This window comes from Caretta caretta, chromosome 3, assembly GCF_965140235.1.
Source record: "Caretta caretta isolate rCarCar2 chromosome 3, rCarCar1.hap1, whole genome shotgun sequence".
Lineage (NCBI taxonomy): Eukaryota > Metazoa > Chordata > Testudines > Cheloniidae > Caretta > Caretta caretta.
Window position 1 is genome coordinate 118,136,099 of NC_134208.1, and position 15,764 is coordinate 118,151,862.

The 15,764-nt window shown below is 44.1% G+C and overlaps 1 protein-coding gene across 1 annotated transcript in view; it reads right to left on the minus strand.

Annotated features, from left to right (window-relative positions):
* Window positions 1-15,416, minus strand: part of IPCEF1 (interaction protein for cytohesin exchange factors 1) — a 122,522-nt gene extending 107,106 nt beyond the window's left edge. Inside the window, exon 1 of the mRNA XM_075126828.1 lies at window positions 15,287-15,416. The gene's annotated coding sequence lies outside the window, so the exon portion shown is untranslated. The remainder of the gene's footprint in view (window positions 1-15,286) is intronic.
* Window positions 15,417-15,764: the final 348 nt, after the last annotated feature.

Genomic DNA, 15,764 nt, shown 5'->3' on the forward strand with positions numbered 1-15,764 from the left:
TGGCCTCTCCTTGAGAGGAGCTGGAGTTTGTCTGTCATGGTTTTGCCCAAGAACTTCCACAAGGTGGCAGCACCTCAGACCACAACTCCCGGGGAATTTTTACATTGTGGCATTCATAGGAGTTTTAAAGGTCACTGGCAATGTTGTGCTGGGAAGCAGCTGCACACACCAAACAAACAGAAAAATGGAAACAGTTACATGCCAGCACTGCTATGCAAGACCGCTTGATTAATAGACATTATACAGTCAGAATGTATTGCATGCACACTCTAAGCAGCTATTGCTTATTTTTTAAATATTAAGTATTATATTTACATCATCAGGCCTTCTACTCCAAATCTTTGGGCTGTCTGCCATAAGCACTGAAGTGGAGTAACTCCCAAGATTTTTCTAGATCCTGACCCCATATAACACATGTAAAGCATTCTGCAACCCTATCTCCTCCAGCCGTAATGTCTTTAACTATTAACTACTTGCTGGACTGTGAAGGATTTCTAAGAGGTACAGAATAAGTTCGGTTTTACTCAGTGTGTTAGGGCTGGAGCAAGCAGTGTTATAAAAAGAAGGTATTTTTGTGATGTGACCCACCTGAACAACCAGAAAGACCGTGGGGACCCACTCTTCTCCGTCGGGGCTCAAGCTACAGAGAATTCAAATTTCAACCATGTGCTCCTTTGTACAGATCTCAGTTCAAAATGCCAGAGAATCAGGGCAACAAGTGAGGCTATTAGTCCCTACAGGAGGCTACAAAATAATTTAACATGATGATCCCATCCACTGTAGCTGGCCAAACCGTGATGAAAGCTGGTCAAGCTAGAACAGTGTTGACTTGTGTTATATTTTAGAGCTTATGATCAGCACTATGCAAGATTTTCCAGAGAGTGCAAGTTACAACCGGCTCTAAATTCCCTGAACAATACTCAGATTAAGCACTTAAGAGCCTTACACAGTCCTGCCCTACAACACATATGGGCGCACAACTTTCTGTGAACCCAGCCAAATGACCCTGGGAGAAGAAATGGGCAGCAAAGAGAGACTTTGAAAGAAAGGGCACAAGAAGGTTATTAAGATCCTTGCAAAACTATGTACAGATCTTACTTCAATGCCATTTGAACAATTATAACCCAGTACAAAGCTCCCCTCTATTCGACATTGGTGAGGCCTCATCTGGAGTACTGTGTCCCCACACGACAAGAAGGATGTGGAAAAATTGGAAAACGTCCAGCAGAGATCAACAAAAATGATTAGGGGACTGGAACACATGACTTATGAGGAGAGGCTGAGGGAACTGGGATTGTTTAGTCTGTGGAAGAGAAGAATGAGGGGGGATTTGATAGGTGCTTTCAACTACCTGAAAGGGGGTTCCAAAGAGGATGGATCTAGACTGTTCTCAGTGGTAGCAGATGACAGAACAAGGAGTAATGGTCTCAAGTTGCAGTGGGGGAGGTTTAGGTTGGATAGTAGGAAAAACTTTTTCACTAGGAGGGTGGTGAAACACTGGAATGCGTTACCTAGGGAGGTGGTGGAATCTCCTTCCTTAGAAGTTTTTAAGGTCAGGCTTGACAAAGCCCTGGCTGGGATGATTTAGTTGGGGATTGGTCCTGCTTTGAGCAGGGGGTTGGACTAGATGACCTCCTGAGGTCCCTTCCAGCCCTGATAGTCTATGATTCTATGATTCCAATTTCTGTGGACCCCTACATTCTACCACTACAAAAGGACAATCTAGGAACTTAAATAGAACTCACCCTATATGTGTAATAGATATAGCAAACTACAAATCTCAAGCCTCTCTTACACATAACTTTCCAGTAACTTGTGAATATCATCTCTCTCTCTCTCTCTCTCTCTCTCTCTCACACACACACAAACACACACACACACACACACACAAAAAAACAATTTGGTGGTGTGTGTGTGTCCATTCTCAAAAATGGGAAAAAATACAGGCACTCTATATTATTAAGAAAAATAAAACTGAAAACTAGCAAAAAACAAATGACAAAAGGCTACAAGGCTGTCTGAGATGCGTCTAAAACTACGATTCGTTAAGGACAAACATCTTACACTGACTTAGCTCCAGTAGAACTTCAAACGATTTAGACATTGATCATTGTTGTCTCTGCCAAAGAAATAAAGAGGGGGTGGGGAGGGGGACTACAAACACAAGTTATGGAATTGCCCTGACAGAGCAGAACAGTAGCTGGAAAATCAAAATCCTTCTAGATAGAGCGAAATCCTACCCTACACCTTTCTCCGTGATATCATATAGATTCTTAGTCTCATGTGTTCTCAATAAACTAGGCTTCTGACCATGCACTGAATGCTCTGCGGGCATAGGGGTCTGTCCAGCCAGAGGTCATTGCAGGATCACAGAATCCTAGAAGATTAGGGTTGGAAGAGTTCTCAGGAGGTCATCTAGTCAAACTCCCTACTCAAAGCAGGACCAACCTCAAATAAATCATTCCAGTCAGGGCTTTGTCAAGCCGGGCCTTAAAAACCTCTAAGGATGGAGATTCCACCACCTCCCTACGTAACCCATTCCAGTGCTTCAGCACCCTCCGAGTAAAACAGTGTTTCCTATGTCCAACCTAGACCTCCCGCACTCCAACTTGAAACCATTGCTTCTTGTTCTGCCATCTGCCACCACTGAGAACAGCCTAGCTCCATCCTCTTTGGAACCCCTCTTCAGGTAGTTGTACGCTGCTATCAAATCCCGCCTCGCTCTTCTTTTCTGTAGACTAAATAAGCCCAGATCCCTCAGCCTCTCCTCATAAGTCATATGCCCCAGACCCCTAACTGTTTTCACTGCCCTCCACTGGATTCTCTCCAATTTGTTCACATCCTTTCTGTAGCAGGGAGGCCCAAAATTGGATGCAATACTCCAGATGTGGCCTCTCCAGTGCCAAATAGAGGGGAATAATCACTTCCCTCGATCTGCTGGCAATGATCATACTAATGCAGCCCAAAATGCCGTTAGCCTTCTTGGCAACAAGGGCACACTGTTGACTCATATCCAGCTTCTCATTTACTGTAATCCCCAGGTCATTTTCTGCAGAACTGCCCCTTAGCCAGTCGGTCACCAGCCTGTAGCAGTGCATGGATTTTTCCATCCTAAGTACAGGACTCTGAACTTGTCCTTGTTGAACCTCATCAGATTTCTTTTGGCCCAATCCTCCAATTTGTCTAGGTCACTCTGGACCCTGTCCCTACCCTCCAGCATATTTACCTCTCCCCCAGCTTAGTGTCATCCACAAACTTGCTGAGGGTGCAATCCATCCAGATCATTAATGAAGACATTGAACAAAACCAGCTCCAGGACTGACCTCTGGCTCACTCCACTCGATACCGGCTGCCAACGAGATACTGAGCCATTGATCACTACCCTTTGAGCCCAATGATCTTGCCAGCTTTCTATCCACCTTATAGTCCATTCATCCAATCCATACTTTTTTAACTTGCTGGCAAGAATACTGTGGGAGACCATATCAAAAGCTTTGCTAAAGTCAAGGTATATCACGTCCAGTGCTTTCCCCATAACCATAGAGCCCGTTATCTCATCATAGAAGGCAATCAGGTTGGTCAGGCATGACTTGCCCTTGGTGAATCCATGCTGACTGTTCCTGATCACCTTTCTCTCCTCCAAGTGCTTCAAATTGGATTCCTTGAGGACCTGCTCCATGATTTTTCTGGAGGTGAGGCTGACTCATCTATAGTTCCCCAGATTTTCCTTCTTCCTTTTTTTAAAGATGGGCACTACATTTGCCTTTTCCCCATCGTCCGGGCCCTCCCACAATCGCCACGAGTTTTCAAAGATAATGGCCAATGGCTCTGCAATCATATCCGCCAGCTCCCTTAGCACCCTTAGATGCATTGCATCTGGCCCCATGGACTTTTGCATGTCCAGCTTTTCTAAATAGTCCTTAACCTGTTCTTTCACCACTGAGGGCTGCTCACCTCCTCCCCATACTGTGTTGCCCAGTGCAGCAGTCTGGGAGCTGACCTTGCCTGTGAAGACCTAGGCAAAAAAAAAAAAAAAGCATTGAGTACTTCAGCTTTTTCCACATCATCTGTCACTAGGTAGCCAGAGGTCATTGCAGGATCAGGGGCTAGGTGACTGATGGTGCCTACCATCATAGTTTAATGAATAGTCTGCCAACACTAAATTGAGGGACCTTTGAGAGGCAGGAAGGATGGCACAGTTGTTTAAGCACTAATGTAAGACTTAGGAGACCCAGGTTTAATTTCCTGATCTGCTACGGGCTTCTTGTGTGATCTTGAGCAAACACCATGAAGCCTTGTGCTATTCCCATTAAAGTCAATGGCAAAACTCCCATTGACTTCAGTGGTGTAAGAGCAGTAGTAAGAATAAATACATTAAAGACTGTGAGGTGCTCAGACACTATGGTTACAGGGACGATATAAATATCTTAAATACTAGATAGATAGTCATTCTGCATGAAGACCCAGCCATCCATAGCAGTGTCCACCTTAGAAATTAGACAAATTCAAAGAAATACAAGAGCATATTAAACTGCTCAGCCAAAGTGTGATTAATAAAGGCTAGGCCCTGTAAGCAATAACTGCAGTTGTACAGAAAGACTTCCAACTAGGTCTGACTACAACAGAATGCAACAGAGCTGACCCCGCTGCTAAAGAAGTCCTTGCCCTCAGCACCAGGGACGTAGACCCTGACGCTGCAATGGGATCCATGCAGGCCAATTCTGATATCCGCACAGAGCCCTATTGAACACAGGGGCTGCAAGCGTCCACCCATGAGGATCCAATCGCAGAAGTAGGGCCTAAATACCGAGCAAGCCTCCCTTTGTCTGAAATCAATGAAATAGAACAATTTTCCTGGACCCAGCAGAAGACATGATGTTTCCCTCTTCCCAGATACCAAAGGTAACAGAGCAGAGATGCCAACTCTTCCTATTTTCCACCATATTTAATCTAGTATTTTGTCACTTTCCCTCCACAAGCATCTCCCAGGACAGTTAATCTCAGTACAGTGAAAATTATGGGGAGTTGTTTTAATTCCCTACTTAAAACATATTCAAATGTTGCCAGATATGATATGGGTATTCACCCCTCCATACAATAGATTTCCCTCTCCATTTTGCTCTTTAAGATGGTCAGGCAGGGGCAGGGAAGGGCTTCAGGGAACGTAAGTTAGAAAAGGAGGCTTTCTTGCCACCAGCTTGTTTGTTTGAAATACAGAAGTTAGAGAGCAGAACTCCTGAGAAAGTGGGTAGCAGCCTCCTTTCTTCCATTTTTAAAATCCAGCGATATTCCCCTTTCATTTAATCTTCTCTGCTCAAAGAATCTTTTCTCCAGGGGAGGGAGAAAGAAATACAAAAACCATGAATGATACCAAACCTTCTTTCAAAATGATATAGTATCTGTCTCCCGAAGCCTGCCACAGAGAAAACACTTTTTCCTTCCTTCCCCTTGCCCTTTAAGGAATTTATTTCGCCTGCTGTCCTCTCTCCAGCCTGATCCAGAGTCTAGATCTCTGAAGCATCCAGATGTTCCTGGCAGTTACTATTGTTAGGGCTGCACTAATCCAGCTGAAGCTAATGTAAAGACTCAGGTGTGACAACAACAGGAATGGAGGCAATAAGAGCCCCTCTGTTCAATAGGCTACAAACAGATGGGCAGACCAAGACAGCTAAGCAACAAAGCACTGTGAGAAGCCATTGGTTGGAATACTTTGAGCTATCATTGTCTGTATACGCCAGGGATCGGCAACCTTTGGCAAGCGGCATGCTAGGGTAAGCCCCCGGGCGGGGCAGGCCTGTTTGTTTACTTGCCGCATCCACATGATCAGCTGATCGCAGCTCCCACGGGCCACGGTTCGCCACTCCAGGCCAATGGGAGCTGTGGAAAGCAGTGCGGGCCGAGGGATGTGCTGGCCTCTGCTTTCCGCAGCCCCCATTGGCCTGGAGCGGCGAACCGTGGCCAGTGGGAGCGGCAAACCGTGGCCAGTGGGAGCTGCAATCAGCTGATCCTGTGGACGCGGCAGGTAAACAAACCGGCCCGGCCCGCCAGGGGGCATACCCTGGTGGACCACGTGCCAAAGGTTGCCAATCCGTGGTATACGCACTTTTGATAACCAATAGCTGTCTCAGAGACTTTCCAGGTATTGACAGTAACCACTAGTGTTTGGCTAAACTGGTGCCAGCTAAAATAAGGAACAAGAAGTCAGGCCTCCTAACGTTGTTTCCTAATTCAGCATTAAACATTGATATTTCATTATTATCCAAAACCCACAGATAGGATCACGGCCCTGTTGTGCTAGTTGCTGCCCAAACACATAGAAAGACGCCATCCTGCCCCAAAGATCTTACAAAGATGAGCTTGCAAGAACAAGTGAGATAGCCATCAACTGATGTCTTTGCAATGGTTAGAAGCAAAGCCTGCCCCCACCTAACTAGCCCACTTTTGGCCTCTGCCAAAATGATAATGAAATTAACAGGAATATTTAGAAATCTGAACATGTTTGCATATCTATCAGGAATCTAACTCAGAACTGGGGATGCTGTTTATGTTCTTGCATACGCCTTCTGATCAGAGCCAAGAAAACAGTTTAAAAAAACAAAGTGTCCTCGCTCTGAAATGCCACCATTTGTGAACTTTTTTCAGTTGCTCCAGTTGGTTTTATTTATGTAGAGACACAAGCATGGAAAATTTCAGAGCTATAATTTGTGGCTTCCTGACTCCAGGATCATTTTGATGGAGTTCTCCTGTGGCCATTCTGCTAGCTAAATATTTACACACATATACTGTGCATAACATTTACTTATGTGTATAGGCAAGAGCTCAGCATATTTCACATAATTTTTCAGGGTCTACATGTGTTTCAGATCATGACAACATGTTGAAAATATGTGCCTACAAAACACATCTTAAACGTATTTATACAAAACATTACGTGCTTGTCCTTGAGGTGTTTTCTATATATAGAAAAACTGAAGATTAGATTTCCTGTTCTCACTCATGATCTTTTCTTATTATTAATCACTTCCTGGCCTTCATTAGGGATCAATCATGCGTTATTTTTATCAGTGTTTTATAAACTCAAAACTTAAGTGAGATAACACACACAACATCCAAAAACCACCCAACCTGGAAAAAAAAAATCCTGACAAAACAAGTGACATTTGATAATTTTACAGCAATTATGGTGGAACAGTACAGTGACTTGCTTTATAGCCAGTAAGGTCATGTCTGTTAAGAAGCTACTTCTGACAGCTCCTGAATGCACAGCCAAAACAACTGTGATTAAGAACGGTTGCTAAGCTTGGCTGTGGCTGGACTTAAATCATATTTTTTTATAACCTGTTTATAATATAGTTTGGCTTTGTCCACACATAGTGAAACAAATGGTGTCCAAACCTGATCCAGTCACAGTTCAGCTCCACAACGTTTTAAAATGTGATTGCTTACGTTGTGGTTTTTACTGTATGGACAGGGCCATAAATGCGCTGAGATCGCCTCCTCACTATAAGATCCAAGGGTCTTTGTTCTCAATAATCACTCTTAGGCCCTACTCCTGCAATAAGTTACACACATGCTGAGTAGTCCCATTGATTTCAAATGGGAATACTCATCCAGCTAAGATCTATCTATGGCCCCATTAGCGTAGTCTCTGAGCACCTTAGAATCCTTAATGGTATTTATCCGCACAACACCCCTATGAGGGAGGGCAGTACCGAAATCCCCATTTTACCGATGGGGAACTGAGATACAGAGAGCCAGATCCACAAAAGGACTTCAGTGCACAGCAGAGCCCAGTGCTAGCCCACTGGGGGCCCTAAACAGGAATATTTTTGCTGTCCTCATCCCCCTTGCCCCCCGCCCCCACACACAAGTAAAACAGGCAAGTTCTTATAATAAAAAGCGAACAGAAGGTCCCCTTGAGCTGCTCATGGCCCGAAGCAATTGCTTAGTCTGCTTATAACTAGCTCCAACTCTGATGAATAAACCCCAAATTTAAGCTCCTAAGTCCCAATGTTAGACATATCTGTGATCCACATAACCCTTGCTTGGCTGCTGCCTAACCCTGTAGGTGCCTACACTCACTGGGCACCTACATTTCTGCTATAAATGTTCCCTAGGCACTTAACTTTCTGCCTGTTTGCATGCACATGGCTGCCTCACTTGAGACATCTGGATGCCTCTCTTCTGTCTAAACCCTTTTCCAATCTCCTCACGCAGAGAGGGAGAGGGAATGGAACTGGGGTTCTCCCAGTTCCCAGGTGAGTGCTCTACCCACTGGGTTAATGGTTATTACAAACAAACATTCACCTCCTCCTCCTATGTGTGGTGTTAGACCTCTCAGAAAATGCCTACTGGATCAGGCCCTGCAGGCAAGACACGTGCTCTTCTGGATGAACCATCAGAGACACTCAAGTATTTATTTCTCCCTCTAGTGCCTGATGTGTAAAGAGGATAAAAGCCTTTATACTGTGGACAGTTACCCCAGCTGATAATATTCTATGTTACACACTTTCAGTGAGAATATAGTCATTTCTTGGCAATTTCATGAAAAACAATGTTTCAGCAAATAGCACAGAACAAAAATGACAAAACATGCTGCCCCAAATGGGTGAAAAAGTAACCCCCTTTTGCACAGCTCTGCTTAAATGATAGCATAAAGAAAGGTTTGAGAAGGCGTGTTCAAATAATTATTTATTATTTGTTAACCACCATCAGTACTGCTCACATGATAGTCACCATCTTGGCCAACACTCCAGTGATAGATCTGGGGAACCACCAGAGCTAAAAGCAAAAGCTGCTGCCAATAAAGCTAAAATTCTGTAGCTGAGGCTATAACAAATTCATAGCCTCTACAGATCGGGCACAGATGAGCACTTATAACAATATTCATCAGCGGGTTACACTCTCTATTGTTAAAACATAGAGGCAGACTTGGTCCTTGTCCATAGAAGTGGACATTCTAAATGAGATAGTGAATATAGTTCAGACACCCCATGCCCGAGGGCCCCAGATGCTGGTCATCCTAAAAGCAATGCTGATGCCCTTGCCCTAGGCATTTCATTGGGCTGTTGAAGCCCCCTTTATACCTCTGAAACATGTAAAGGAACCATAGCCTGTGCCAGAATCTGGCCCACTCTGTTCCCTCCTCCTGAGGAGATGCCACACCTTCTGCTGGGGTTACTGGACAGTAGAAGTAGATTCTGAAAAGAAGAGGAGCTGCTCCTGGAGGTGAGAGGGTGGGAGGAGCAAGTAGTGGAGAGGTATTCACCTGCCAGGGCAGTGCTTGAGCACGTTTTGAAGGCATGCTCCTTTCTGCTGGGTCTCCTAGCACTAATGCCCCCACCTTTGTTCAGTCTCCTACTGTTAACCAAATGGTAGTGGCAGAGGTTGCAGCTAAAAATGCAGCACCAGGCAACATGAGCTCACCAGCCAGGAAGGACAGAAACATGGAGATTTTCTTTCCAAAATACTTATCATGCTTTTCTGACTCTCGTACCAAGTTTCAGGTTTGCGGTAGAAGTTCAGGCCACTTCTTGTTTTATCCAAATAGGTTTGCCCATCCCTACCTGAGACGTGAATTCATTCAAAAATATAGGGCCAAATCTCGGTTGATAAAAATGAGCACAGCTCCACGGAACTTCAGTCATTTTCACCAGGAAAAAGTCTCTGTAACATTAGAGTAAATCCAGAATGCCTTACCTTATCCACATGCACAAAGAGGGGGGTTGAGCCAGAGGATAAATGTGTCTATACAACCAAAGGAGGCAAAATAAAGCATATTTTAAGAAGTGCAAGTGGCGCCTTGTAGTCTACAATCTGTCAAGTTAAGCCAACAAAAAGAAAAGAAAAAAAGCCACCTTGTAAATAAAGTGATTACAAATCTAGTTTCTAAATTCTGGCATGAGGCCAGCATCTAAGCGTGAAGGACTGAAAGGAAAACCTGCTGTAAATTCTTTCACGTAAAAGGCTGTGTTTAAAAGGCACAGGATACCAGTTTCAGAAAGGTCATGAAGTCACACCAGTATTTCCAAAGCAGAACTCAAAACAAAGGGTAAAGCTGCAGACTCGAGCAAGGTCAGCATTCAACCTGACTCATTTTTAAAGACAGACAGCTGCCACAGAGGAGCAAATCCTTTGCGTAGGAATGCCGAATAGTGATTGATGAGAAAATCTTGCACTGAACCTTGTATATACTGTTAGGCAGCCATGACCACAAATTAAAACACTTTCAGAACCTTGCATAAGCATCAGCATCTGAACAATTATAAAGAATATGTGTTGCATATTCCAAAACAAAAGAGTCGCACCCTCCCTCACACATGTTTAAAATAGTAATGAAGTATGTCACAAGGTGAGCTGGGGCTGGTTTAACCTGCTTCCTAGGTAATGGGATTGAGTCCAAGGGTCAGCTGACAGTCATGTGACTTAGCTACAGTATATAAGGACAAGCAGTAGCTTGCAAGGAGGGGATGTAATAAAGGTGAAAAAGTGGAAGCAGGGGATTTAGTTCTCTTCTGAAGGAAGCAAGAGAAATATCTAGGAAGTCTGGTCTATTCGACCAGGCTAAAGGCAGTGTTTGAACCTGGGCTATAAAGTATGGTAAAGTGCTAATAAGAGCTAGTGAGCCTGGGGATGAGGGTTGGGAGATCTGCTTTATGGTAAGCTGATAGTTTATATTAATAAACTAGACCCCAATATGGTGAACTAATTCAAAAGCGCCAGTTGTAGGCCCTTTGACTGGAAGAGGTAAACGGAGGCATTGGATGGGCCTGACATCAGATCAAGTAAGATACGGCTGCTACAGGTCTCTAAGTGGACATTTGGCTGCACTCAAGCAAGCTTCAGTGTTATCAAGAGCTGGCACCTAACATCAAATAGCAAAGAAGTTTTTTGGTGCATACATTCCTGGACAGTGCGGGGGGTATGGTAGTCTGTTCAAATGCGTATTCAATCACACTTCTGCATCCGATGAAGTGAGCTGTAGCTCATGAAAGCTTATGCTCAAATAAATTGGTTAGTCTCTAAGGTGCCACTAGTACTCCTACACTTCTACTGTAACTACTCACATAATTGTGCCTCTAACCTTGCTGAGCTTGCATGGATCAGTAATTATTACAAAGAATTCATTTGTAAAGTTCTGTTCTCTGTTCCCTAGATGGAAGTACCTGATCCTGGTTCCCTAATGAAGTCAATGGGAGCATTATCATAGACTTCATTGGTCACAGGATGGAGCTGTGCTCAAGGAAGGGAGAAAGTGGGGGTACTAGCTCTCTACTCCTTGTCCCAATTTTACACTGGTGTACCATTCCACGCACCTTGTGGTGTCTTGTATGCTTCTGTAAAGTGAATGGAAAATGCTACCATTATGCTTTGACAGCATTTTGCACAAGGTGTATGGGGCCAGATTCTCTTCTTTGGTCTGGCGCTTCTGTGCTGCTTTGGGTCAGAAAGTTTGCAGATTGTCCCAGCTAAGGATTCTACTGGCATAGAACTGACATAGCACCAGCTTCCCTATAGCCCCCAGTGCGGAATACCTGAAGAGCGGTAAGGGTGTGTAGTCATAGCACTATCATGCTCCAATAATCTCCAGCCGGCAGGAGCTGAGAATCACAGTTGCTATTGTACTGTAGAACACCCCAGGGATTGTACTAAACTATGCTGGAGCTTGCATAGATCAGGGAGCCCCAACCAGCTTCTTTGCAGCTCCCTGCCCCCCTCTGAACCTAGCTGATACTGAGAATTTGGGCCTTAATTTTTAAATCCTTTAAAAATGTTGTTTGCATTGCATCTTGGCTTTGTGTGTACTTATAAAGTTTAATACAAGCCCCCGATCACAAGCCACTGTGACAAAGAACAAATTAATACTTTAATATGATCTCCTTCCTCCTGTACAAGTCAGTTGTAAATTGCTGTAATGAATCTTCCACTTATTTGCATGCGTAACCAGTCCTTGGCATGAACATAGCTTTTTCATCATCAAAGCACTTTACAAGCTAATTGCCCTTAAAATGCCCTATTTGAAAAGCTAACCAAAAACATATCTTCATTTTGAAAGAAATTGTTCTTATAAGTGAATGTGCATTAACAGAGCCACCTAACTATTGCCTCCCAAATGAAATAGCCCCTTTATCAGCGAATTGCACTAGGCTTACAACCTGCCTAGTGAGTGATGGTGACAGGCCTGAAGAGACATGTGTGTTACTTTGTGGAAAGAGTGTAGGAGTGGAGGACACTGCTGGATGTTGCTCAGTAATTTCACTGGTTTCAGAATAGCAGCCGTGTTAGTCTGTATCCACAAAAAGAAAAAGGAGGACTTGTGACACCTTAGAGACTAACAAATTTATTTGAGCATAAGCTTTCGTGAGCTACAGCTCACTTCATAGGATGCATTTCACTGATTCTCAAGGGAAGGCTGGCCTAGTCTACTAATTAGTAGAGTCCAAATATGATAGATCCTAGGTTCCAGGCATGTCTCAACCCACTCCTGCTGCAAAGAACCTTGAAATACACCTGTTTTGCTAAAGTGGAAAAAATAGTTCCAGGCCTCTGATGCCGGTGGGGTGCTTTTGCCACCGATAAAAGGGTTCTTCCACCTGCTTCTCTTGTATTACTTTTGAGCGAAGGCCTGCTTTGCCAGTGTACTTGGGTTTCTCTGTGCTGCTCCATCTGAACAAAGCTGCCCTAAATTTAGTGACTCTGGTCACCGAGGAATGGATTCATCCTGCATAGAGCCACCATAGCAGCACCCCTACAACCCACTCCCCTTTGGGCCACTGGCAGCCAACTAGGACAAGGTAGCCCAAAGATGATTTTTAAAGCCACCTTTGAATGCACACTTATGAGATGAACTGAGGGTTCCTCAGCTGCTTGTCAGGATCTTGGGCCACATGTTTTCTCCTCTTGGGACACCAAATGGGATAGTTCTATGCCTTTTGATTATTGAGGGGAAGAGAATCTTAATTCCTTTTAAATTACAGTTTACAATCTGTAAAAACTGACAAGACATCTAGAGAAATGCAAGGCTAGCATTCTAGCTGCCTTCAAGCTCTGTGTTATTTTCCCCCTTTTACAAGAATGAGAATCAAAATGGGGGTGGGCAAAAGAAATGTTCTCTTACCTGATCATTTCTGTATCAAGAATGATCCTTCCTGGTATCTATAGTATATGAAGAGAAGATTTAAAAGGCCAGTGTAATAAATATATGTGGTGAGAGAGATTGGGTGGTTTTTTAGCAAAGCAACCTGTTTTGGCACTGTCAATCTTTCTCCATTAAAGGACCCATCTAATCCCAAACCCTCCCCTTTCTGTGCAAAAAACTGAAATAGCTCTTAAGAAAAAATACCATTCAATTTCCTCAGCTACACTGACTTCTGGCACAACTTTTCTGCCCATAGGAAATGAGGGTTTTAGTTTAACAAGCTGTCAAATTACAAAAATGGGTAGTTTGCAGATGACTGTTGTTTTTCAAAGTAAACTGGTGCTCTGACAATACATCTCACAAGATTGCTTTATCCCAATGCATTCTCCTTTATTGCAAATCTAATAAGCTATACAGAGTTGAAGATTTTTATCGCATCCTTCATCCATGTGGAGCCCAAAGTGCTTTATTAACTTCACTAAAAGCTTGTGCAGATGATAGGCCTACTCATCCTCATCATTTGTGAATAACTCAGTGAGGAGCAGAAAGTCCTCACTTATCAGTTCGCACAGGATGTTATTTGTTCCCCCTCCCCACATCCCCTTCTACAGGTTTTGGTCCTGCAAACCTGTGTGTGGAAATACAGTAAATCTGCTGGAAATGCAGGCGGCTACTCCTGGCGGCTCCCATTCTACTGTCCTGCTTCAACAGGAGACCCAATCAGTTCAGAGCTGGAATAGGAGTCATCCGGACTGTTTGACCTCTTGTACCATTCGAGTGGCACAACGTGCAGCCATATCTCATTATGTGGAGATTCCCCCAGCATGGTGCAATTCCTAGTTGATACAGAGCCGGCACAGACAGTGTTTATGTCATCCCCTCCCCCTACACCTCTTAACATAGGGGGCACGTTGGAGGTGGGGCATGCTGCACTCCCACACTTCCTGGCTAGTGGATGACACCCCCACACCCTCTTAGGGGCTGCTATCTTCTGGCTGACTTTAGAGCAGTGGTTCTCAAATTTTTTGTATGGGAGACTCCTTTCACACAGCAAGCCTAACACCTTCCCCCCCCCCCCCCCCCGCACACACACACACACACACACACACCTTTATAAATTAAAAATGGGGATTTCAATTTAATTTTAAATTAAATTAAAATGTAATTTAATTGAGACTGTCAGCCCCGCCCCTGGCAGGGCTGACAGCTCGTGACACACACACCCCCGCCCCCGGGCAATAACCTCGCCACCCCCAGTTTGAGAACCCCTGCTTTAGAGCAACCTCTGTGCTACTCTAAAGTAGCCCAGGCTCAGCACAGAACATGCCCTAAGTTCAAGGAGGCACAGCCTGAGTGAAGCTGCGGCTGTAGGCCAAGGAAGGCTACTAGCAGTACACCCTAGTTTAACAAAAACAAGGCTGAGAAATACTTCCTAACTATAAATGAAGGCTTCCTTGGGGTAGCTCAGAACCATACCACACACATCTCCACTCCACTGGAGATCTTTTACTTTACCAGGACCAGAGAACCCCCACTGATTCTAGCTAGTCTGCATTTGAAGCTGGAGCGTGGCACTTTTTCCTTTGACTCTCTGCCCTCTTTTGATTCTCTCCGGGGTGACTAAAGGAGGGGAGGCATCTCCAGCTGCATGCAGAAGAAAATAGCAGTCCAATAGAGCGTGCCTTATTCAGACCACTTTGCTTATGCATTTTTTCCACGCAAACTTTGCAGAAAATGCACAAATGGTACATTGTGCTTTTCTGAATCAAGTCCATAGTTAATAGTCCAAGTAGTACACATCAAAACAATCTCTATTTGAGAAACAGAGGAAGGGCATGTTTAACTATCCGGAGAGTAGCACATTCAGCTCAGAGGCAGACAACAGCTACAGTTCTTGCTGTTCAATGTTTTTAATAACCTTTTCCCTGCGTTACTCCCTCATTGTAGTGTATATGTACGGTAGTGTGCTTATTTAATAGAAATCTATTTTAAAGCATGCATAATAAAATAAAAATGTATCAAAAGATCTAGTCGAGGGATCACCAATTTTAAAGCTACCTGACCGCGACATGTGTTGGTTTTAGGGAAAAAAAACAAAACAAAACACACCAGGCTGTTTCTCAGAGGACAGTGAAGACTCGTACTTACCAGGCAGCAAGCTGAGAAGCAGCGCTGTTTTGAAAGCTCTCTCTCCCCCTCCCTGTGGCAGCATTTTGAAAGCTTGTGATGCTTGAAGTGTTAATATAGTAGCCTATTAGAACAGCATTAAGACTGAAGCTTTCTGGGCAGTGGGGAACTGCTAGCCAATACAAACTTGCATGCAGTAAGCTCTCAGTAAACACAAGGAAGTGCCTCTTTTACTTCTCTAGGTGCAGTGCCTTTTTGTTGAAACCTTCAATTTAATACACTGCACCCTATTCTCCTCTCACTCGTGCCAGTGTAAATCAGGAGCGACTCCATTGGTGTTGGTGTAAAAGCAGTGTGAAAGAAGAATCAGGCCCAGTGCATTCTGGGAAAGCACTCAGTGCCAGACTAACTGCTCACTCCCAGTATCGTTTTTCAAGACAAACATTCAAAATATAAACTCAGCTGGAGGGCTGAACACTCTGTTTACAGAAATCTAAGT